The sequence below is a fragment of the Cervus canadensis genome, chromosome 16 (assembly GCF_019320065.1).
Source record: "Cervus canadensis isolate Bull #8, Minnesota chromosome 16, ASM1932006v1, whole genome shotgun sequence".
In the NCBI taxonomy this organism is placed as follows: domain Eukaryota; kingdom Metazoa; phylum Chordata; class Mammalia; order Artiodactyla; family Cervidae; genus Cervus; species Cervus canadensis.
In genome coordinates, this window is record NC_057401.1 from 54,622,599 (window position 1) to 54,647,195 (window position 24,597).

General features: G+C 41.3%; 1 non-coding gene across 1 annotated transcript; it reads left to right on the plus strand.

The window, feature by feature from the left end:
* The first annotated feature begins 24,033 nt into the window (after window positions 1–24,033).
* TRNAG-CCC lies at window positions 24,034–24,106 on the plus strand. The gene has a single exon. It is a non-coding gene; the product is annotated as a tRNA-Gly (tRNA).
* Window positions 24,107–24,597: the final 491 nt, after the last annotated feature.

Genomic DNA, 24,597 nt, shown 5'->3' on the forward strand with positions numbered 1-24,597 from the left:
CAGGCCAGAAGGGAGTGGCATAATATATTTAAAGTACTGAAAGGGAAACAAAACCTGCAACCTAGGATATTCTGTGGATTGTAAGCATATAAAATAGTGTTAGAGCCACTGGGGCTTTGCACCATTATCCTAGCTCCTGTCTTCCAGGCACATGCACAATTGTACCAATTACTTGAATTATAGCCTTGTGATTTGAAATCTGAGCAGAAGAACTGGCTTGTGCAAGTCCAGACTGGCTCACAGGGGAAAGACAGTGTCAGGGTGGGGGCGGGACCCCCAGACATCCCTCAGTGGGGCAGGAAATAAACCTTTGTTATTTTAAGTCACTGAGATTTAGGGGTTGCTTCTTATCTCATTCACGTGATTATCTATAGACGTGATAGAGAAACATTTTGTGTGAAAATATTTCCTGTCTCTGTCCAGACCCCTCACGTAAATCTTCTCTTTTCTGAAGTGTTTGAAGCCATAAGAATTTAATAAAGGAGATTTTAAAGAAGTGGTTTCACTTAGCCCACTTTCTGTGTATTCAAAAAATACACAGAAATCCTCTTGGAAAAGAACATATCTCATCTTACAGTTTAATTTCCAACGCGAGAGAACATGTGTATCAGAACAGTACCTCATTTAGGTGGGATAACCTAAAACTTTCTAACCTTTGTGTCATCAAACTGAGCACCTTGGGGCTCTTTACACTGAAGAAGAAAGATTGGACCATCTTGGTTCATTTGGAAAGAGTAAATGTTTCTGGGCCTTGTCCACTGACCAGCTGGGAGTCACCAGGCAAAGCTCTTCTTCATTTGTATGGCATCTTATCAGATTATATATGTGTCATGTCATATCACATTCAAAGGTTTTTTAAATGCATTCTTTAAGTGATTCCATACCAAACCAAGTATCAACTTGCAAGCAAAGTTTACCAAGCCAAAACAACTGCAAAGCACCACCACATTAAAAGTTTCATTTACATAAATGATCTCATCTTAAACTAGAAAATGTAATTAGCGTTTCCCCTTTCCTAGCAGTGAAGAAACCACCCGGCAGTTTCCAAAGAACCTAAAACCTCCCAAAGTTACACAGATAGAGAGATGCTGGCTGTTGGTGCTAGACAATTAGTATTTTCATCAATTCAAAGATGTACCAAGAATGGCTAAAAAATGCATCAAGTGCTCAAATCACTTTTCAAAATTTGTCTCAATATTTTGTACATATAATATTGAGAAATGCTGTCATATATTGAGAAATCTCTCATAAACACACATAATCAAAGACAGGTTGTGCCTGCACTCCAGGAAAACAAAAGACTTTTTACATGCCCCTTCTTCAAAGGAGAAAAGAATAGATATCACGATGTCACAGCAACTCACAAAATTGTCTGAACTAGTGATACCTATCACCTACATTAAGTTACTTACCAGGGGTCATAATTTTATTGTGCTTGGAGCATCCAAGGCTAAGCTGTTTCATCTAGGAGATAAAAAATAGTGAGTGGTGTATGTTGCTATCTTTACAGAAAGGAAGCACATTATCTTGATTACATAATGTGCCATATGCTCTGGCCTGTACAGAGGCTGCATAACTTCCATGGGAACATTTTAAGCTACATACACACATAATTTGTCAAGGAGCTCCCTCTGAGTTGGAAAACCTGGTTGAATCTGAGGATATAGAAAAGTATCTCAAGTGCCTTTCTGAAGGTCTTGGCTCCCAGAAAACCCCAAGTGCAATTGGCCAACCACTTTCACCCTTTACTTTCAAGCTTATGTGTATTTTAAAGGGAAATTCGATCCATATGTTTCTGAATCATAGACGCTGAACCCATTAAGATTTTTGTTTGGTAAGGGCTTTCTAAATCCCAAGATGACTTATGAGGCTTTTTATAGCTTGTTTACTTTGAAGCAAAGGAGTCACGTTTTGCTGAAAGTAAACAGGATTTAGAAGTAAGAAACTTTGAGGTTTAAATAAAACAAGAGTTCAAGAAAGTTTATGTACATCCAACCTGTGCAAAACTCATTAGTCGATTCCTCCCATGTACTCTACCCAAAGCAGAATTAATGGCATCTTGGGCCAATAAATAGCTATTTTTATAAACATAGTCCACTGTCTCTGAGAAGAGCATAGCTCTTTTACTTGAGGCAATAGTTAATCATTCAATAGAATTGCGTGTTTATTCCTTTTTTTAGTGGAAACATTTTCAAGAGTGAGTGTCGCTTATTTTGAGTTATGATACATGGCTTGATTTCAGTTTGTGTGCGTGTTAACTCTGAAGGGCTGTTGGCAAAATCTTCATTAATTCACATGCTGTTAATTCAGAATTATTGATTTGGAGTAAAGTTTACTCATAACTCAACTGTAGAAGAGGATTTGGAAACAAATTTACATATAAATAAGAGTTGGGTCCAGTCTTATTTCACCTGTGATAACAAACTTCTTTAAAGTAATGAGAAATCCTTTTCACACAAACAATATATACCGATTATAAATAAATATTGAAGAAAGTCATAAAAAATTTTATATGTCAAAATTCAGTTTACCTAAATCTAACAAAAATAAAATGGACTAAAGACTGAAGTGTAAAACTGGATACTGTAAAACTTGTAGAGGAAATCAGACAAAACAGTCTTTGATATATTAATAAATCATAGCAATATTTTTTGTCTCCTAAAACAAAGGAAGTAAATGCAAAACTATACAAATGAGACATAATTAAAGTTAGCTTTTGCACTGCAAAGGAAAACAAACAAACAAACAAAAAAACCAGTCTACTGAATGGGAGAATATATCTGCAAATGATATGCCCGATAAGGAGTTAATATCCAACATATATAAACAACTCATACAACTAAACATCAAAAAACTCAAACAACCCAATTGAAAAATGGGCAGGACAGGACAGACATTTTTTTCAAAGAGGAAATCCAGATGGCCAACAGGCACAAGAAAAGATGCTCAACATTGCTAATCATCAAGGAAATGCAAATCAAAACCACAATGAAATATACCTTACACAGGTCAGAATGGCTATCATCAAAATGAACAGAAATAACAAGTGTTGGCAAGGATGTGGATGGAGAAAAGGGAACCCTCAAACACTGTTGGTGGGATTGTAAATCAGTGCAACCCTTGTGGAAAACATTATGTAGGTTTAAACTAAAAGTAGGATTATCATACGACCCAGCAATTCTATTCCTGAGATATACTAAAAATGTATGTGAAAGGGCAAGTCACTCAGTCATGTCTGACTCTTTGCGACCCCAGGGACTATGCAGTCTGTGGAATTCTCCAGGCCAGAATACTGGAGTGGGTAGCCTTTCCCTTCTCCAGGGGATCTTTCCAACCCAGGGATTGAACCCAGGTCTCCCGCATAGCAGGCAGATTCTTTACCAACTGAGCCACAACGGAAGCCCAAGAATACTGGAGTGGGTAGCCTATCCCTTCTCCAGAGGATCTTCCTGACCCAGGAATCAAACTGGGGTCTCCTGCATTGCAGGTTGATTCTTTACCAACTGAGCTATCAGGGAAGCTTAATTAATTAAAAAAGATACATGCAAACCAATGTTCTTAGCAGCATTATTTATAATAACCAAGATATGGAAGCTATCTAAGTGTCCATCAACAGATGATTGGATAAAGATGTGAATATATATACATATGGATTTCCCTGGTGGCTCAGACGGTAAAGCGTCTGTCTACAATGTGGGAGACCCAGGTTCAATCCCTGCATCTGGAAGATCCCCTGGAGAAGGAAATGGCAGCCCACTCCAGCATTATTGCCTGGAAAATCCCATGGATGAGGAGGCTGGTAGGCTACAGTCCATGGGGTCACAAAGAGTCAGACAGGACTGAGCAACTCCACATATATACATATATATGTATATATATACACATAATCACTCACTATGGAATATGGAATACTCCCCAAAAATTAAAAAAAAAATGAATTGTTGTCATTTTCAACAACATGGGTGGATTTAGAGGGTATTATGCAAAGTAAAATAAGACAGAGGAAGACAAATATTCAATGTTATCACTTAGATCTGGAATCTAAAAGAAAAAACAAACTAGAGAATATAACAAAACAGAAAGAGACTCACAGAAATGGAGAACAAACCAGTGGTTACCAGTGGGAAGAAGGAAGAAGGGAGAGGTAGACAGGAGTATGGGATTTAGAGGGAGAACTACTCTGTATAAGATAAATATGCTGAATAAGGAAACACTGAACAGCACAGGGAATATAGCTGATATTTTGTAATGACTATAAGTGTAGTATAACATTTAAAAATTGTGACTCTTGTACACCTGTAATTTGCATATTGTACATCAAATATACTTCAATAAAAAAATAAAAGAAAAAAAATTTAGTATACCTAAATCTAGTAGTTGTGAGAAATTGAATAAACAAAATACAACTTATTTCATTAATCTGTCATTGGGGTTGGTCATTTTTCTCTCTTATTTGCCTGAATTAGTGGTGTGGTGTCAGAAATTTTCTGGTGTCCAAAATTTTTTAATTCAAACAGATTATCAGAGTCAAAGCTGTTCCACTTTGTGACTCAGCCACATTAATTCCAACATATTCTGGTTCAAATAAATAAATAAGTTATTCTGTCAACTTTAAATACCTGGCAGAAACAAACTTATGAATAATTTCAGAATTTAGTTCCTCTATGGATTTACAGAAAGCACATACCTCCATTACCTCCATTAGCATTTCAGATGCTGCTGCTGCTGCTAAGTCGCTTCAGTCGTGTCCGACTCTGTGTGACCCCATAGATGGCAGCCCACCAGACTCCCCCATCCCTGGGATTCTCCAGGCAAGAACACTGGAGTGGGGTGCCATTGCCTTCTCTGAACATTTCAGGTGAAAACCTAACTAAAATACACATAGAGGGTGTTCAGCTCAGTTCAGTCACTCAGTCATGTCTGACTCTTTGCAACCCAATGGACTGCAGCACGTCAGGCTTCCCTGTCCTTCACCGTCTCCTGGAACTAGCTCAAACTCACGTCCATCGAGTCAGTGATGCCATCCAACCATCTCACCCTCCATTGTCCCCTTCTCCTCCTGCCTTCAATCTTTCCCAGCATCAGGGTCTTTTCAAATGAGTCAGTTTTTGCATCAGGTGGCCAAAGTATTAGAGTTTCAGCTTCAGCATCAGTCCTTCCAATGAATATTCAGGACTGATTTCCTTTAGGAGGAACTGGTTGGATCTTCTTGCAGTCCAAGGGACTCTCAAGAGTCTTCTCCAACACCACAGTTCAAATGCATCAATTCTTCGGCGGTCAGTTTTCTTTACAGTCCAACTCTGATCTCCATATATGACCACTGGAAAAAGCATAGCCTTACTAGATGAACCTTTGTTGGCAAAGTAATGTCTCTTCTTTTTAATATGCTGTCTAGGTTGGTCAGAACTTTTCTTCCAAGGAGCAAGCATCTTTTAATTTCGTGGCTGCAGTCACCATCTGCAGTGATTTTGGAGCCCAAAAAAATAGTCTCTCACTGTTTCCACTGTTTTCCCATCTATTTGCCATGAAGTGATGGGACCCGATGCCATAATCTTCGTTTTCTGAATGTTAAGTTTTAAGCCAACTTTTTCACCCTCCTCTTTCACTTTCAACAAGAGGCTCTTTAGTTCTTTGCTTTCTGCCATAGAGTGGTGTCATCTGTGTATCTGAGGTTATTGATAATTCTCCCAGCAAACTGGATTCCAGTTTGTGCTTCATCCAGCCCAGCATTTCACATGATGTACTCTGCATATAAGTTAAATAAGCAGGGTGACAGGATACAACCTTGAAGTATTCCTTTCCCAATTTGGAACCAGTCTGTTTTTCCATGTCCAGTTCTAATTGTTGCTTCTTGACCTGCATACAACTTTTCAGGAGGCAGGTAAGGTGGTCTGGTTTTCCCATCTCTTGAAGAATTCTCCACAGTTTTTTGTGATCACTGACTTGATGGACATGTGATAGAGGGTGTGGACTCTAACAAACGATACAGTCCTGTTTTCATCTGTTAAAACAAACAAAAAGCCTCAGTTAGGGCTGTCTAACTCAGTAACCCTGACAAAAGATGAGATCTTGCAGGTAACTGAAATAGTCTACATAAACTTTCAACATTCCACCCAAAAAGCCAACATTTGGTATTTCCTCTCTTTGTTCACTTTAGCCATCATGAAAGGTGTGCTGGGGCATCTCATTTTACTTTAACTCATGTGACTAATGAGATTGAGCAGTCTCATATGCTTATTGGCCATTCAGACACCCTCTTTTGTGATATCTCTTACCTGCTTTTCCACTGGTTGTCCCTATTTTTCTTTATTATTTGTTGCATTCTTTCTGAATGCACACATTCTGGATATGTGTATTGCAAAATTTTTTCCCACTCATGGGTTAAACACTTCACCTTTCAGTGGTTACTTTCGTAAACAGAAGTGTTTGATTTTAATGTGTGGTCTAATGTATCAGTTTTTACTTGATGGTGAATATTTTTTCAGAGAAATGTTTGCTAATGTCAAGCTCTGGAAAATGTAGCTTATTTGTTGTGCCTTTAAAAGCTTTATTGATTTGCCTTTCATGTTAAGGTCTACAAAGCACCAGGAATTTACTTATGTATGGTGTGAGGTAGGGCATTTCTTTTCCATGTCACTATCCAGTTGACCGTTCTTTGTTGGCTGCACTGCCATGTTGAATTTGCCATAAATTAGATAAAAGTGTACACCTCGGTCCGTTTGTGTACTCACTTCTCTTCTGTTGGTCTGTTTGTCTCTTCTTGCATTCAATACTACAGCTATAATTTCTGTAGCTTTAGTCTAAGTACTCCCGTCTTTTTACTCTTCTTCAAGATTGCCTTGTGTGTTCTTGGCATTTTGCATTTCCAAATAAATTTTGTAATCAGCTGGTCCAGTTGTGTACACACAAAAAATTTTATTTGCACTTGGAATGGTGTTGCATTACTCTAAGAATCAATTTGGGGACAATTGATGTTTTAAAAATATTGAGCTTTCTAGTCCATGTCTTTCCGTTTATAAAGTCTTCTTTAATTTGTTTGTTTGTTGTTGATGTATAGAAATGTAATTGATCACAACACTATATTGTATCCCTGAAACTAATATAATGTTGTATGGCAATTATACCCAATAAATATATATATTATTTTAAAAGAAATATAATTTAGAAGGCTCGCTAAGTTCATGTGAATTCTAACAGTTGGTACATTCTTTACCATTTTCTACACACACAATTACATCACCTGGGAATAATGCCACACTATTGCTCATAATGCTTTCTCCTTACCAACTCTGGGATTAGAGTATATAAGGAACAAAAGTAATGGGAAAAAATTATGAAAAGATAAAAGGAAATCTCAAACATATTTAAGAGGAACCTGCTTTATGCTTATTTTAATGTTAGCGTCTTAGAGTAACAAGCAATATATTGCTTCCTGAAAGCACAGTGCTTTTCTTTTTATTTAATTTACATATTCATTTATTTTTGATGTGCTGGGGTCCTCTCCAGTTGGGGCGAGCAGGGGCTACTCTCTAGTTGCATGCATGGGCTTCTCACTGAGGTGCCTCCTTTTGCTGCAGAACATGGACTCTACGAGGGCTTCAGTAGTTGCCACATGGCACGTAGAATCCTCCCAGAACACAATGCAGGGATCAAACCCGTGTACCCTGCACCGGCAGGCGGATTCTCAACCACTGGACCACCAGGGAAATCCCAAAGTACTTTTTTTGGTTAGTCAAACATCACCTGTGTTTAATTCAGGAGTTCCCCCCACTCCTGCCTTACCCTCCCTCTCATCATCCTGCGTGGTTACAGGAATACTGTAGTAAACTTTGGCTTAGGAATTCTTGCTCTCGGTAAATCTGCTGTGGATTAATACAAATACCCAACAGACAAAGAAGTAAGACAGAGCAAGATCCTTTGCGCAATGAGATTGGAGGGGCACCAGGAGGCATGTGGGAAGGGAACATCAAATGTGTTCAGAGCTCAAGTCTCCTGCAACTGCACCCGCACCCTTTCCTTCCCTACAGCAAGCATCAGTCCTAAGCAAGCAGAGAGCCGAGAAATGGACATACAAGGTAATATGTCCTTCTTCACAATTAGACTGTTTTATTTTTTGTTTGGGGTTTTTTTCGTTTGTTTGTTTTTGTTGTTGTTGTTTTTCATTTTATTTCATGCTTTTAACTTTACATTTTATATTGGAATATAGCGTATTAACAATGTTGTGATAGTTTCAGGTGGATAGCGAAGGGACTCAGCCATACCTATACATGTATCCGTGCTCCCCTCCCATCCAGGCTGCCACATGACATTGAGCAGAGTTCCCTGCGCTATACAGTAGGACCTTGTTGGTGATCCATTTTAAATGTAGCAATGTGTACCTGTCGATCCCAGACTAACTATCCCTTCCCCCTCTCTTCCCCCCCAGCAACCATAAGCAGACTGGTTTAGTCTTTTGAAAAATCTTTCTCTTTGAATATGAAATAGCCATTTCTATTTCATCTTTTCTTTATATTTCCCTATAAGAGATGAAGCTAACTTATGGCAAAAGCCCCAGAGCACACATAGGTGATTTGATTTCTACAGTAATAAAACAAAAGTCTGAAGGAGTAGAGAAAAGTGTTTCTTTTGTATTTCCTCTGTAGTACATGGCAGAGTCTCAGAAGGGGGCCCTTGAGAATGTAAGCAAATACCTGAAGCTTGCTTCCACTCATCACAGCCCTGTATTTACGCCTGTGCTGTGTGTGGGGAAGGCCCCACACCCACAGCCTGACAGAGGTAGACCCACTGGGCTGCAGCAGCACAGAGGCAGAAGCACGTGAAAAAATTCTGGGACATGAGCAGAGAGACGGAGTGGGACTCGGAGAGGTAGAGCACAAATGTTTCTTAGGTTGGGGTCCCCTCAGAACAATCCCTGAGAAAAGAAACTCGAAGCCAAAAATTTCAGGGGGAAATGGGAAGGCTGCTGTAGAGAAATTTAAAAAATAAGACATATATACATAGAGAGATATTGTATAGGATTAGCTCAAATGATCGTGGAGGCTGAAAAATCTGATGGTCTGCCATGTGTAAGCTGTATGCCCAGGAAAGCAGGTGGTGTAGTTCCAATCTAAACCAGAACTAGAGGGGCCAATGGTGTAAACCCTAGGTCGAGTCTAAAGGGCCAAGAATGCAGCACAGAATTTAGGGCAGAAGAAGCTAGATGTCCTATGTATGTCAGTCACTCAGTCGTGTCCGACTCTTTGTGACCCCATGGATTATAGCCCGCCAGGCTCCTCTGTCCATGGGATTCTTCAGGCAAGAGTACTGGAGTGGGTTCACATTTCCTTCTCCAGGGGATCTTCCTGACCCAGGGATCAAACCCTGGTCTCCTGCATTGCAGGTGGATACTTTACTCTCTGAGCTACTAGGGAAGCCCTAGCAGCAAGCAAACTCGCCCTTCCTCCACCACTTGGTTCTAATCAGGCCTCAACAGATCCGATGATGCCCACTTGCACTGGTGTAAGTGATCATTACTCAAGCTATGGATTCAAATGCTCACCTTTTCATGGCACTAGTGGGAAAGAACCTGCCTGCCAATGCAGGAGACAAGAGACACAAGTTCAATCCTGAGTCAGGAAGATCCCCTGGAGGAGGGCATGGCAACCCATTCCAGTATTCTGGAAAATCCCATGGACAGAGAAGTCTGGTTGGCCATGTCCATAGGGTTGCAAAGAGTTGGACATGACTGCAGAGACTTAGCATGCATGCACACGTACACTCTTCCAGAAACACCCCAGGAATAATGTTTTACCAGCTATCAGGCATCCTTTAGCCCAAGCAAGCTGACACATGAAACCAACCACCACAGGAGGTAATTCCAGGGAGGAGTGAGGACATGAGACAAGAAAAGAAGATATATTGATGAGTGGGTGACCACAATGAGCAACTGATTCTCAGTCTTCCCCAGGACTATCCAAGGGTCAGTGTGTGTTCACTATGCAATGTAGTAGCCACGAGTCATGTTGGCTATTTAAATTTGAATTTGTTAACTAAATTTAAAATTTAGTTCCTTATTCTCACTGGCCATACTCCAAGTGCTCAGTAGCCACGTGTTGTTCAGTCACTAAATCATGTCTGATTTTTTGTGACCCCATGGACTGCAGTGTGCCAGGCTTCCCTCTCCTTCACTATCTCCCAGAGTTTGTTTAAACTCATGTCCATTGAGTCAGTGATGCCATCCAACCATCTCATTCTCTATTGTCCCCTTCTCCTCCTGCCTTTGATCTTTTCCAGCATCAGGGTCTTTTCCAATGAGTCAGCCCTTCGCATCAGGTGGCTAAAATATTGGAACTTCAGCATCAGTCTTTCCAATGAGTATTCAAGGTTAATTTCCTTTAAGATTGACTGGTTTGATCTCCTCTCTATCTAAAAACTCTCAAGGGTCTTCTCCAGCACCACCACAGTTCAAAAGCACCAATTCTTTGGCTCTTAGCTTTTTTTTATGGTCCAACTGTCATATCTGTACATGACTACTGGAAAAACCACAGCTTTGACTACATGGACCTTTGTCAGCAAAGTGATGTTTCTGCTTTTAAATATTCTATCTAGGCTTGTCATAGCTTTTCTTCTAAGGAGCAGGTGTCTTTTAATTTCACCATCTGCAGTGATTTTAGAGCCCAAGAAAATAAAATCTGTAACTGTTTCCCCATGTATTTGTCATGAAATGATGGGACTGGATGCCATTATCTTAGTTTTTTGAATACTGAGTTTTAAGCCAGTTTTTCCACTCTCCTCTTTACCTTCACCAAGAGGCTCTTTAGTTCCTCTTCGCTTTCTGCCATTCAGATACCCTATTAAGGCAGATGATAGAATGTTTCCACCATCACAGAAAGTTCTATTGGGAAGTGCTGGTGTAGGCCCTTCCTTGCAATGGGCAAGGAAGCTGGGGTGATTACCTACCAACGCTCCTTCCTTACTGGCTAAGGGTCATTTGTGGAGCCTTTATTACCTTTCCTTCTGGTGTGCTTCTACCAGAGACCACTTCCAGGCTGAGAGATACCCAGAGCCACCCAAGTGTACAGATGTTGCTGACAGGTAACCCCTGGAACGGCTGCAGGGATGAGTGGGAGGCACCAGGTGTCTGCTACAGGTGCATCCAAACTAGATGGGAGGCAGGAGTCATGAGAGAGACAGAGAAAACTGGAAATGAAATCCTGCTAAACAAGAAAGAAGAAGAGAAGTGAGAAGAAGAAAGGCAGAAGGAAGAAAAAAGAAAGAGGGAGCAAGAGAAAGAGAGGGATGGAGGAAGGAAAGAAGGAAGAAAAGGAGCCACTATCTCAGAAAACAGCAATATGCAAAGTAAGGTCTGTATGACCCAGTTGTCCTGCCAAGAATCCCAACCCCAGCCTGCTCCTCTCTCAAATGGGAACTTGACCTCACTGAGACCCAGCCCCAGGCCATGGTTTCCTTTTTTCGAAGAGTATTACAAATGGGCAGGACTTGCTGTTTAGTAAGGAAGACAGAAGATTAACTAGGACAGTGTCAAGGGTTCTGAAAAGAGAATACAATCCTCCTAGCTCCCCCCTCCTCCTCTGGGCCTGCATGATGGCTCAGGAAAATACTAATCCCGTGCCAGAGAGCCTATCAGCCTTCCTGATGGCCAAATAATTTTACCGAGAGACATAAAGTTTCTTTCTCATGATTCCATCATTAGAGGTAAAGCTGGGGATATGAGCATCCCTGGAGAGGAAATGATATTTAAATACTTTGTTGGTTGCATATGATCCTCTTAAATATTATTTTGAGAGGCCTATATTAAGTTGAGAAAGGGAATCCACCCTGAGTAGGAAGAAGGAGGTGATGATATGGACAATGAGCTGTAAAAGACAAAGATTAACAACGAGGCTGCCTGGGAGATGGGACCTGATGCAATCAGTCAAGGTTTTCCCCAACCATCAGTGAAGCCAGTGAGAAGGACACTTCACCTTGAAGTGTTCTCAAAAATTCATAACCCTGGTCCAACTATGAGAAACACATCAGGTAACCCAAGTAAAAGGATATTCTACAAAATCTGTGGACTAACAAGGTCACGAAAAACAAGGGAAGACTAAGAAACTGCCACAGATGAAAGAGGAATGACAACTGAATACAATAAGATGTCATGAATGGGATTCTGAGAGGAAAAAAGGCTAGTGAAACCCAAGCACAGAGCTGAGTTAAGAGTTATGCTGCTGCTGTCGTTGTTCAGTCGCTAAGTCACGTCCGACTCTTGGCCACCCCATGGACTGCAGCACTCCAGACCTCCCTGTCCTTCACCATCTCCTGGAGCTTGTTCACATTCATGTCCCATTGAGTTGGTGGTGCCATCCAACCATTTTGTCTTCTGTTATCCCCTTCTCCTCCTGCATGCAATCTTTCCCAGCATCAGGGTCTTTTCTAATGAATCGGCTCTCCCCATCAGGTGGTCAAAATATTAGAGCTTCAGCATCAGTCCTTCCAATAAATGTTCAATATTGATTTCCTTGAGGGTTGACTGGTTTGATCTCCTTGCTGTCCAAGGGAGTCTCAAGAGTCTTCTCCAGCACCACATAGTTATGCACCAGTGTCAATTTCCTAGTTGTGATAAGTGTACCACAGTTACCTCAAATGTTAACAATAGGAGAAACAGGGGGAAGCGTGTATGGGAACTGTCTGCCACTTTCCCGTAAATCTAAAATTGTTCCGAAATAAAAGCCTTGGGTTTTGAAAAGGCTGCATTACCAAAGACCAATTACATACTTCTGCTTCAGGCTGACCCTGGGATGAGAATAGATAGAAAGTGAAAATTGCAAAAATTGTGATACTTCACGGTTAGAGACATCGGAGGGGTGGGCAAGTGGGTGTATAACAGGGAAACAGAAAGTAGGGTGGAAAAAAGTCCTTTTTTGTTTACCTTTCTCAACTATTAACAATTCCAAACAAAGGTAAAGGTTTTATTTGCCAAAAGAAGAGGGAGTCAGTGCAGGGGAAAGAAGAGAAAAAGAAGAAAGAAAGAGGAGGAGAGGAAGAGGGGAAGGAGGAGAGGAGGAGACTGGAGGGAGAAATATCAAAATAAGTTTAACTTGACAAAATGCAATACAAATAGTTGCGTTCAGACGAGTGAAGGGGAAATGAACTGTACTCTATGTGCCTGAGCCAAACACAATGGTCTAAGATCCAGTGGTAACAGATGGTGTACAGAAATTAAGTCCAGTGCAAAGCTTTTCAGATAAGTCAGTTAAAATTAAAGGAAACAAAAACATTGAACTGTGTATGCTTTTAATGTGTACATGGCGTACACTGGCCCAGTGACAAAACAACAAATTGCAGTTTTCTTTAGGCTCGGCAACAAAAGTTCTAATTCAGGGAATTTCTTTGCAATTATTTTAACTGACTCTCACTACACACACACACACACACACACACAAACACACACTGTATTTTTATGACACATAATTGAATAGTTAACAATTCCAAGACTCAACAACTTCAACAAGGGTTCTATAAATGGAAGAAATCCTCCAAACCCACTAACAATATAACTGGAAATATGGAAAAGTTTACCAAGTTTACAAAAAGAAAGCCCTGAATCATATGAACTAAACAAATGAAGAGCCCAAACTGCTGACTTAGCATCAGGGGTTGAAGAGGGTGAAGATTAAGACATGGTAGGAAAAAGCAATTAAGGAAAGATGGGGAAAGCACAGCGTGCAACTGAGACATAAATAAAACTTCTGCACGTGCCAATGTGATGGCATCAGATACAACCCTCACTCAACCCCAAAGCATAGTTCATGTGACCTAATTAGTGTTAAAAAATGTTCTACCTCATCTTTTCTTTTAACTCACTTTTTGTCCATTTCCTGTCTCAGTATTTCGTTCTTTAGAACCTTACAGCGCATGTGTATGTCCCAGATGCTAAATGTTGATTTTTTTTCCTGGTTTCAGCAGCAGCTCCCAAGCACTTTTAGAAACACCAGCCATTCTAAGTTCTTCGTTGTTACCTCTCCAAATTTCACAAATGTAAAAATCACCTGGGATTCTTGTTGCAATGCAGGTTCTGTCGGGTGGTACTAATATTCAATGTTTGCATGCTTACTAAGCTCCCAGGTGAAGGCAATGCCAGTGGTCCAAGGACTACGCTCTGAAAAACAGAATCTAGAGCATCCCAGAAAGATGGGCCGAGAGATGAAACAGCTTTGCAGGTGCTTCCCTCCAGACTGCACAACAGAAAACAGAGCTCTCTCTGGGTTTTCGATGAATCCCCTCACGAGGACCTTCTTGGCAGAGAGTGCTTTGGGCTTTTTTTCCCCCTCCCCCATAAGCCAACTGAGAAAGGTTTTAAGAGAACTTCTTAAGGATAGACTAACTGTATCCTCTAGTGTTTGGGAGACAAGGAGATGGCTACCTGATTCCCACTTGTCTACGGAGGAGAAGGGAGGTAATGAACTGAAATTTCAGAGTCTTCAGGGAAAAGATACAAGCAGCACAGAGAATAGCATTTGGATGCTACCACACTGGAGGGAACTGACATCAGACTCCTTCCGCCAGGAACATAAAACCTTCCTTCCCCTTTCTTCTAATCCTTCTTCCTCTACCGTTACACAAGAGCCGCTAGTGAGGAAGGGGGTGGAGAAAGAGATGAGGAAGGGCGTGGAGACTGGAGAGAGAACCAGCCAATGACAGTGTCAGCTTTTCCCTCCACCACGCCCACTAAGGCCTCCCAGGTGGCGCTAGTGGTAAAGAGTCTGCCTGCCAGTGCAGGAGACACAAAAGACGTGGGTTCGATCCCTGGGTGGGGAAGAACTTCTGGAGAAGGAAACGGGAAACCAACTCCAGTATTCTGGCCTGGAAAGTTCCATGGCCAGAGGAGCTGAGCGGGCTAGTCCATGGGGTCGCAAAGAGTCATACAGGACTGAACACAAGCATCTCACTCCCACTAGGCATCTGAGTCAGAGGCTGGCCTGGGACAGAAAAGAGGAGAGGAGAAAGAAACTGGAATTGAAAGAGGGCAACACGTGATTTTTCAACTGGAGTGAACTTTTAATCATGTACGAAAAGCAGGATTTATTGAGATGCCCAAGACTTTATCCAAAGGTGAAGTTCTGTGTGAGGTCATGAGAAACCATAATGTTGCTTTGTCTTTGCACCTGAGAAGCCCAGTTCATTCCCTATTTGAGATTCTCAGTTATGCTTGTAATTCTCATTGTGCGCATGTTGTGATAAACAAGGGAGAAGATTCAGAAAGTGTAGAGCATCTATGTGAATTAAAAAGAGTAATCCTTCAGCAAACATCAGACTGCTGATCTGCTAAGACTTAGACTCTGAGAGCTGAAAGGGAACTTAAGGCTCAGCCTGTCAGGTCTTCACATTTCACTGAAGTTTTGCTGGGAGGGGAAACTAAGATCTTTGTCAAGTGAACTGTCTGAAGACACGATCACTCTTACTGGTAGCAAACTCAGGCCTGAAAACTCCACCCCAACTCTTAATGCAGCATTCTTTCCAATAAGCTGTACGGACAAGCACATAATTTCAAAGAAATAATGTACCTAAAATAGCCAACAGATTCGTAGTAATTTATTTGTGGAAAAGCCATTTCAGTGGGAAATTGGTTCTGGTAAGTAAGGCATAAAAACCACTATGATATAAATCTAGTATAAATTTTATTTTAAAGTAATGTTAAGCCAAAACTTGGGGAAGAAGAACAAAGTTAGAGGACTCACAGTTCTTGGTTTCAAAACTTAAAGCAAAGCTAATCAAACCAGAGTGATGCTGGCATAAAGACAGATATTTAGGACCGTGGAATAGAATAAAGAACCAAGAAATGAACCTTTGCATGTGTGGTAAATTTATTTTTGACAAGGATACTTATACAACTCAATGGGGAAAATCAGTCTTCAACAAATGGTGTTGCAAAAACTGGATACCCACATGCAGAAGAATAAAACTGCATCTTTCCTTTACACCGTATATTAACTCAAAGTGAGTCAAAGACAAGAACATAAAAGCTAACACTATAAAACTCTTAAAAGAACATATAGGAGAAATTTTCTTCATGACCACGAATTTGGCCATAGATTCTGTATATGACACCAAAAGCAGAAGTGACAAAAGTAAAATTAGACAAATGGACCACATTGAACTTTAAAACTTCTACTCATCAAAGGAAGCAATCAACCGAGTGAAGAAACAACCCGCCAAATAGGAGAAAATACATGCAAATCATGTATTTAATAAGAGGTTAAAATTCAGAATATGTAGAGAACTCCTACAATTCAACAACAACAAAAACTCAAAGAGGGCAAAGAACTTGAATAGACATTTCTTCAAAGAAGACTTATAAATGGCCAACAGTCATGTGAAAATATGCTCAAAATCCCTAGTCATTAGGGAAATTGAAATCAGTACCACGAAGAGATGATCAACTCATAGTCATTAGGATGGCTGCTATCAAAAACAAAACCAAGACAGAAAATAACAGGCACTGGTGAGGATGTGGAGAAACTGGGATCCTTGTACACTGCTGGCGGGAATATGAAACAGTACAGCCATTGCAGAAAACAGTAGGGTGGCTCTTTAAAAAAACTAAAGATAAAATTATCGTATTATCTAGCAATTTCATGTCTGGACATATAACCCAAAGAACTGAAATTAGGGTCTCCAGAATATATTTGTATATTCATTTTTATACAGTATCATTTACAATAGCCAAAGTATCTCTTGGTGGATGAATGGATAAACAAAATTTTTAAATAGCATTGAAAGTGACTTTTAAAACTTCAGTGAGGGTTTCTTCAACCACATCTTTTTTCCAAAGTCAGTCTACCCATGGTTTGAGGGGAAAATGGCAAACAGAGTCCAGTTCATGCGCTGGCTCTGAAGTCTATTAACTTCATCTTGTCCTTTAATATTTAGCAGGTGGCAACAAGCAGCTCCAACTTAGGCAATCAAAAATATAGAAATATATAATTTCTTTAAGCAATATAGAAGGACAGACAGTATCATTTTCAGTTCAAATAGTTACATACAAAGAGAGGTAGTCATAGAAATAACTCCAACTCCTGTTCAGTCCAACTCAACCTACTCAACAATGAGAACTCAACAATGTTGAGGAAGCTACAAAGAAGAATAAGACACTGTTGCTACCCCTGCCAAAAATAAATCCCTGGGTTAGTTACTGTCTAGCACATTGGTGACACATTTTGAAGACATCTTAAAAGTTTGACCACACTCCCCCAACCATCAAAATCTGAAAAGCAAACAGATATCAAATCAGCAGTTTGATTAAGTGGGGGGAAACTGCCTTATTACAGTTTTGTGGGTCAAGGTTAAAGGATGGAGGTGGGAGTTTTAATAAAAATTAGGCACCATAAGTTCCTTGACTAAATTAAGAACTGTGCAGTGGGGCTTCCCTGGTGGTCCAGAGGTTAGGAATCTGACTCACAGTGCAAGAGATGAGGGTTCAGTCCCTAGTGCAGGAAGTAAGATCCCACATGCCCCAAGGCAACTAAGCCCACACGCCATAACAGAGTCCATGCACCACAAGGAAGGATCCTCCTGACGCGTCCAAGGCCTGGCATGCTGCAACTAAGACCCAACGCAGCCAAACAAATGAATGACTACTGACAAAAGAATTGTGGAGTATAAACACTGGGTCCAGGAGACAGATATCAAACTGTCAGATTTAATACTAATCAAAATGAAACAAAAAACAAAAAGTGGCTTGAGCACACCCAGTGACCGCTGGGTGTGCTCAAATTCATGAGACACCTGTATAGTGAAGGCCAAAGTATTAGGCCAGGTCTTCCCTGGTAGCTCAGTTGGCAAAGAATCCACCTGCAAAGCAGGATCAAAACCCAGGATTTGATCCCTGGGTTGGGAAGATGCCCTGAAGAAGGAAATGGCTACCCACTCAGTATTCTTGCCTGGGAAATCCCATGGACAGAGGAGGCTGGTGGGCTATGGTCCGTGAGATCACGAAAGACTTGGACAGTTGGACTGAGCGAGTGTGTGCATGCACGCACACACACACACACACACACAGAGTATCAGGCCAGGAACCTTGCTCTAATGGAAGTTCCTTCACGGGGAAACAAAATCAAGCAAAAAGAAGTTTCCACCTTCCCACACACAAGTGAGTACCATTTCCCAGCAGAATTTTCAGTTCTAAAATTGCCATCCATAATCAAGGGAGCAGAAATTATTACAGGGAAAGAACTAGTCTTGAAGTCAGGAGTTTTTTTCCAAACTGCTTCATCCATTTAGAAGCTCTGTCTACAACTACTAAGTGGATGAAAGTCTAGCCTCCTGACCTCCAGGAAACTTGTTGGCACATTTCCATAAAGAAAAGGTCATCCCCACACTACTGGTCTCATAGAGCTAGCTGCTTGGAGGATACAAGAAATGCTGTACCTGCAAGTGCTTGTCAGCGGCAGCGGCACTGGGCACATTGCATTTTTCCAGTTTTCAAACATATAAACTGCCAAGGTTTCCCCAATCTGCTAAGCACATCATATGAAAGAATATCATGACATTTTAGTTTCCTTATTCGGACCAAGTAAGCCCCTAATTTGCTCTTAAATCTCTGTGCTTGAAATCGCTTATGTTACAGAGTCTGTCTTTACGAGAACATTTCCTTCTGGAATGGCAGCCAGGAAACTTCCCACCAAATGGGATGGTCCCCATCCAGGTGACCTAGAAGCAGGACACAAGGAAATGTGGGCAAGTCTGAGCCACAATCGTCAGACTGTCTGTGTCTTATAGATAGTGCTACTGTAACTTAAGTGATAAATCATCAACTTGAGAAATATAAACACCAGTACACATACAAATTCCATTTCAGAGACCCTTAATGAACCTTTAACAAGTTACATGTGCCCTGAAGATGCCCTACAGGCTGTTCTGTGTGTTTGCTTTTGATAAAAATAAAAATAATGCATCAGCTTCCATGTCTGATGACTCATCTCTTTAGCAAAATGCAGTTGAAACCACTGACTTTTTTGAATTAAAATACTATTTACTGAAAGAAGCAAGGAAATGCATCTGCCATTGATTAAAAAAAAAAAAATGATCAAACTGAGAAAATGTAATTCCCTGGATTAGGAGAGAAAGGAACCAAAGAATGATGGTGTTTTTTCTGATGAGTGAGGATTTATGAAAAATCCAGAAGTTTCCATTTGCTGTACATGATGACCTAATCAAACTGACCCTTTTTCCTTTTCTCACACTTGGAACTCAAAATTATAGGATTGTCCTCCTCAGACTGTGTCTTTATTGGCTGAGACTTAAACACACACTCGCATATACACAAAGCACTTTACTGCAGAGGAAAAAAGATAAGGGCTCAGATCCGTATAATGAATGACTAGATTGCAGAAGGCAGTGACAGCTATAATTTTTTTTCCATGATGACCCAAATCTACCCGTAGCATTTTCATTTACTGATAATGAGAAGTACAGAGTCCAAATAGATAAGATGTTGGGAGCTGTAAGGAATGAGCTTTATTAAAAAGACAGTGCCTATTGCTACCACATCAAGGTGTTTTACAAAGGAGGTACCTGACACCAGACTTCATTTATTCTGTGAGAGTCCTTATGCAACATTCTTTGGCTCTTCACACAATGAGGATTCAGACCTTAGAGAGTTTTAGCTAAAGGCCAGATCCAGCTGGGCGGGGCCAAACAGCTAGGAAGTAACCTACCACCAGGTCAAGATCAAAGGGGCTGTCAGGATGGAGACAGGGCCAACAGAAGTAAGTTAACCTGGGGAGACCCACTCCCTCCTTGTCAGAGCAACCCACTCACTGCAAAGAGTTCTTTCGTCATTTGGTGACCTGACTTCGATTTATGGAAAGTCTTAAATATTTGTATGAAGGGAGGGGTGAGGGGAAGCCCTCAGTACAAGGTCTAGAAGCTGCTTAGAACAAAGTCTTCCAGACACAGTAGTTTAAGCCCCTCTCTGTGACTTTGGGACCTTGTCAGCCACCCATCCTGGTGCCTCATTTTTCTACACCCTGGTTTGAATCTCTCCTGTGAAATTTTTTCCACTACATTAAGATAAAAACAAAAATAACCTTGGTATGTTGTTGTTTAGTGGCTAAGTTGTGTCTGACCACTTGCGATCCCATGGACTGTAACTCACCAGGCTCCTCTGTCCATGGGATTCTCCAGGAAGGAGACTGGAGTGAGTTGCCATTCCCTTTTCCAGAGGCTCTTCCCAACCCAGAGACTGAGCCTGGGTCTCCTGCATTGCGGGCAGTATCTTTATCATCCGAGCCATCAGGGAAGCCCCAACATGTTGTATGTGTCTCATTTAATGGGAGAGGGAAAGAAATAGCCTTGTTGATTGACTACCATGTGCCAGGGAGTTCTTCTTATCTGCATCTTCGAGGTGACAGAGTCGGTAACTTACCCACAGTCACAGCTGGTACACAGCCCAGCCAGACACAAAACTAAGCATATATCAAGTTTATGTTCTTTTCACTAGGTTCCTCCCTGTACTTATTATATACATGTGAAGAATTGCTTTTCTGTACCACAAAAGCCTATGCAGACCAATATTTTTCTGAAAAAAAAAATGTCTGATATACAATAGAACTTTTTGGAAGGAGAAAATCTGCCTTTGCATCTAAGGAAGAGAGTTCCAATCAGCCACTTGCTGGCATTGATGCCTGAGCAGGGGTTTCCTTCAGCTGTTTTCAATATGCTTGCACAGTATTCTTAAAGGCAAAGCACCTAAGTTGCCATTGTTGGTCACAGTTCCAGAAACTTGGCATCTGAACACAAGCCCACTCCTAACATTTATATTAACCACAGACCTGCCGCCGACGTTTGATTTCAGTCCCCCAGGAATCTGAGAAAACCACCGGGGAAAGTTTTCAATTAGAATTGGAAAATTTTACCATATTTTTCAGATTCAACATAAATGTTTCATAGGTGTCCGGAATAGCTGATGTGGACCTCTGGTTTGATTTTTGTCTTTATTTTTTGCATCACTTAAACTAGAGAGATAGGTTGAAGTTTTTAACCATGGAAACATGCAACCTCATCTCCAGTCAACTTGATCTTTCTCATTGGAGAACCAGCATCCCTTTTGGCTACTAGACTTTGGGTGGAAGTGAAATCATTATAGCTGCCTGGATTATCAGGAATAAAAACTTCATTGGCTGTTTTCTGCCGTCACACGCCTTTGGGGCACAAGGTTCAGAAATGGTTTCAGCTGTAAGAGAGAAGTCCGGGGGTCTGAAATGAAAGTGGGGAGAATGGTTTCATTTCTCTACTCATTTCTCATTGACAAGACGAAGGGATTTCCTGTTCACTCCAGATGATGTTCTTTTTGTCTCTCCAGGCAGTAGGAACCAAGAAATGGCACTTTTTCTGGAAATTTTTCATTCTCCCTCCCCTTACAGCCATCCCATCTTGTCCCCACCAAACAAAGTTCACACAAATTTTTAGGAGAAAGAACTGGAAAAGGCACCTGGTCAACCCCTGAAGGTGTTGTTCAGTCACTAAGTCATGTCTGGCTCTCTGTGACTCCATGGACTGCAGCACGCCAGGCTTCCCTGTCCTTCACTGTCTCCCGAAGTCTGCTCAAACTCATGTCCATCGAGTCGGTGATACCATCCAACCATCTCATCCTCTGTCGTCCTCTTCCTTCTCCTCCTGCCTTCAATCTTTCCCAGCATCAGGGTCTTTTCCAATGAGTCAGTGCTTCCCCTCAGGTGGCCAAAGTATTGGAGCTTCAGCCTCAGCATCAGTCCTTCCAATGAATATTCAGGGTCAATTTCATTTAGGATGGGCAGGTTTGATTTTCTCAACCACTACTATCTCCCCAGAAGATACCTGACAACCTTACCAAATTCAAGAAACTTGTAAAAATAGAAACGTGCAACCTGTCCTAGAGATTCTGATCTCATGGGTCTAAGGAAATTCCTGGCATTAGAGCTATTAAAGCTCTCCAGTGTGTTCCAGTGCAGAGCTGGCCAGGAGTCCTGCTTGATCAGAAGGTCTTTGTTCTCAGGGGGCTGGGGGGAATGCTTTGGTCCATCTCTCCTTTTCATCTGGAAGCTTCCTCCTGCTGCTGCTTCTCAAGAGTCACCCACAGCTTTGCTTCTCTGCAGAGACACTTTAAGCAAGAGGCTGTCAAGACTGGGCATTTATTTCTCAACACTGATTGCCCACAGCTGTTTGCCAGTATTACCCTCCAATAGGGGACCCACGCAGAAGAGAAAGGGGCAAATGGGCCTCATGCCTCAAGATGCCCACAGAGATGGAGGGTCTCCAGCATAGAGTCTTTGCCCATCCACAAACAACTGGATCCACGCAGTCAGCAGAATACACTGGCAGACTTGAAAGAAGACTTACATCTGACAGCTTTAAATATGAATGCTTTTAATAAAGTATACCACCTAGAACGTACCACAAATTCATAATTGATAAATCATGAAATTAATTTTGAGGATTTCCCTGGTGGAACAGTGGATAGAAATCTGCCTGACAACACACAAGACACAGGTTCGATCTCTGATCCCAGAAGATCCCACATAACTTGGAGCAACTAGGCCTGTGTGTCACAACTACTGAGCCCCTGCTCTAGAGCCTAAGAGCCGCAATTCAGCCCTCACCTTAGAGCCCTTACTGTCAGAGAGTCCATAACAGAGCCAGGACTCTGGTGTGGTAAGACACACCTGGGGCCAGCATCTAAGGTGGCAATCACTCCCAGGCACCAACACAGGGCTTGTAGAACCCTGAGAGTGACGACCTCCTGAAATACTGAACTTTGTGTACTCAGGTCATGCACACTTAAGTGCACACACACGCTGGTCCAACCATCCCAAAGCCAACATGATGACAAATTTCTGAGGCAAGGCATCCCACCAAACTGCCTCTTACTCAAAAGTATGCTTTGCCTTGGGTTTCCCTTGTAGTTCAGTCGGTAGAGAATCTGCCTGCAGTGCAGGAGACACAAGTTCGATCCATGGGTTGGGAAGATCCCTTGGAGAAGGAAATGGCAACTGACTCCAGTATTCTTGCCTGGAAAATCTCATGGACAGAGGAGCCTGGTGGGCTGCAGTCTATGGGGTCGCAAAGAGTCAGGCACGACTGAGTGACTAACACTTACTTACTTATGTTTTGCCTTTAAGAGACACATTCGATCTATGGATTTTCTATCATAACAATGGAAAACATTTTTTAACCTTGCTACTGGACATTAGTAATCACAGAGAGGAGGAAACAGAAAATGCATCTGTGGGCTTGTTGGTATGCAGGGTCCATCTCCGAAGATACGTAAGCAGGAGAGAGCTACAGGGACTCTTGGCAACAGAGACTGTTAATTATTCCTTTTGTTTTCAGTGAGGGGAGTTTTCACAAAACATAAAATACATGGTGTTTTTTGAAATGGTGGAGACTATGAGGAAAAGACCAAATCTAATCCAGCCAAACTGAAAATTACGTTTGTGAAGACCTCGGTGATATGCCTGTGATTAATCCTAAGGCCTTTTTTTCAATGAAAAACATGAACTCCAGAAGAGCATCATTCGGTTCTTCCTTAAAAAAATTTTTTTTCTTTAAAAATTTTTGAAAAGTCAGAAAAGGTTAATACATTTATATCAATTTATTGTTTCAGCTCATCGCAATTTCAATATTGAAAAGACTCCTACATCATTGTATATACACATAGAAAAACACCGCTTGATCAAAAACACCACTTACTCATTGCCACAGCTCTCTAAAGAAGTACTATTTCTTTTGCAGAGAAAAGGATGCTATTCCTTAAGAGGACATCTGAGGAAGAATAGCTTCTCTATTGAATCCCATACACACATCTCTTCTAGGAGGACTGTTCCTTACCCACCAGTCTAGATTCTGTCTCATCATTGAATGCGCCTTGTCCAGTGAATAGCTTAAGGAGTAATTCAGTGCAGAGGATCAAGTCAGAGCAGACCTGTATCCTATGAGCTGGTCAGTGTCACCTCCAACCTTATAACTAACTGATACGATTGAAATTACTTTAAAAATAAGTGATGTTCTGGGACGTCCCTGGTGGTCCAGTGGCTAAGACTCTGCACTCCCAGTGCAGGGGGCCCAGGTTTGATTCCTGGCCAGGGAACTAGATCCCACATGCTGCAGCTAGGAGTTCGAATGCCACAACTAAAGACCCTGCATGCTGCAATGAAGATCAAAGATATCCACTGCCGGAACTAAGATCTGACATAGCCAAATAAATAAATATTTAAAAAAATAAATGAATGAATGATGCATTGGTATTTAGCCCTCTACCGTTGAAGAAGAACTAACCCCACCCCCCACCAAAGTCATACTCTTATTTATTTCACAATTGTCGAAGTGAGGGGAAAAAGCCCACGGGGGAAGATTTTGCTTATCCAATGAAATTTTTACTTTCTGGTTCTTTAATGAACAACCAATGGGATCATGACTGAGAGGTAGTGTAACTTAATGGCTCAGAACGTCTACCACCAATAATGTCCGGTTCACTGAGTTCAGATCACCACTCTGCCATGTTACTGCCCAGATGTGCTCCAGTAAGCTACTTAGCCTCTCTCTTACTAAGTTCTTCATCTGTAAAATGCAGACACAAAA